Source organism: Budorcas taxicolor, chromosome 15 (assembly GCF_023091745.1).
Source record: "Budorcas taxicolor isolate Tak-1 chromosome 15, Takin1.1, whole genome shotgun sequence".
Taxonomy (NCBI): domain Eukaryota; kingdom Metazoa; phylum Chordata; class Mammalia; order Artiodactyla; family Bovidae; genus Budorcas; species Budorcas taxicolor.
The window spans coordinates 47,309,710-47,311,444 of NC_068924.1; the positions used below are offsets into that span (position 1 = coordinate 47,309,710).

The 1,735-nt window shown below is 44.4% G+C and overlaps 1 pseudogene; it reads right to left on the reverse strand.

The window, feature by feature from the left end:
* Positions 1–289: 289 nt before the first annotated feature.
* On the reverse strand, positions 290–1,213 carry LOC128060785 (olfactory receptor 51B6-like; annotated as a pseudogene).
* Positions 1,214–1,735: the final 522 nt, after the last annotated feature.

The following is a 1,735-nucleotide window of genomic DNA, read 5'->3' on the forward strand; positions in this document are numbered from 1 at the left end:
GTGGCCCATACTGTAAATCCAAGAATCATATATTGGGTGCCGTAGGTTCATTCAACAGAACGAGTTATCTGGGAAAAGAGCAAAGATCAGTTGGGCAACTGAGATATATGTTTAGTATATGCATATTATATAATATGCAATTCAGCTACAAATGGATAGTGTGATATGATCCTCTAAATAGCAGAGAGGTTGGTTATATTAACTTGGTTTTCCTTAGTTGCTACCATTAACAAAGCTGTCATCTTGCCCAAGTTGCCTGAATTATTCTTCAGAGAACAGTGTGTCAAAGTTATGCTCTAGAATGAAGCAGAGAGAAAAAATGAATTCTACCAGTCTGGATCTGCTTGGTTTTAATGCTGTAAGGGACAGGATTCATAAAATGTGGGAAAAGGAAGCATGTAATGCTCATCGTGATGTGGACCACATGAGGAGCATATCTTCCAAACCTATGAATAAATGTCAGACCACCAACAGTGGCATAGAATACTGGGAGGCAGCAGGTGTGTTGAGGTCCTTGGCCCTTTCTTCTCCAGAAGCAATGCCCGTGACAGTCTCGAGGATCAAAATGTAGGAGCAAAAGATGACAAGGAAGTTCAAAAAGACCATTGCCAATACAACCACAACAGGATAGAGACGATTGACGATGATATTGGCACACGGTAAATTGATGACATCTTGGTGTAGACAGAAAGCATGAGACAGTACATGGGATCAACAATAGGAGAACCAGGGAAGGTGAAGAATTATTAGTTTAATTGACAGCCTGGCCCTTGTCAATACCCCCATCCCAATCTTTATTACCCCGCTGTTGGTCAAGATGGAGGTATATCTCAAGGGGTTGCAGATGGCAATGAAGCCGTCATAGGCCATGGCAAGCAAAACACCAGACTCTACGATAGAAAGAGTATGAATAAAGTAGGCCTGAGAGAAGCAGGCCCTGTGGCTAATCTCTCTGTGATTCAACCACAGGATGCCCGAAACTGTGGGCATCATGTCCAGTGTCACTCCAAGGTTGGTGGCTGCCAACATAGCTAAGAAATAGTACATGGGCTCATGGAGGTTATGGTAATCCCTAATTGGAAAGAGAAGGGTTCCACTACCAAGAAGTATGGAGACATAAACCATCAACAAAGGAATGGAGATCCAGCGATGTGCCTTCTCCATACCTGGGAAGCCAGTTAGCAGAAACAGAAGCAGTGGTGGTGAGCACCATCCTCCCCCATGAAGTCCACTTCCTACCTGCCCAGAGCCTCGCCTCCAGCCTCTTCCACATTCACTTTGCCCCACAAGCTAGTGATAGCAGCTTTCTTCTTGGCAGTAAAATGCACCATGATGTCAAGTTTTGGAGCTTACAGGTGATCACAGAAGCATCAGAAGCAAGTCTGTGCTGCTGCTGGATGCTGTGGCCTTTTATTCTTTACTGCTGAACTTCTGCTTCCTTGCTCCCTCTTGTCTTAGAAGTCATTGGTCAAGGTTCGGCTGTGTCCCTTAGGGGTGGAGTCAGGTCAGCTTATGGTCAGCAAGAAAGATGTATATTGAGTGTGTGATAACATGTTGGTTCCTGAGACATTTTTCCTTTGTTAGGTCCTCCTCCATCCTTAACACTATTTTCCACTCATTCCCCATTTTTACCCTCTGCTCTTCCCATGTTTTTCTCCAAAATGGCATCCATCTCTTCCATTCTCTTTCACCCAGAATGATCCATGGAGTGTAGCTAAGCACCAGACAAGGAAGG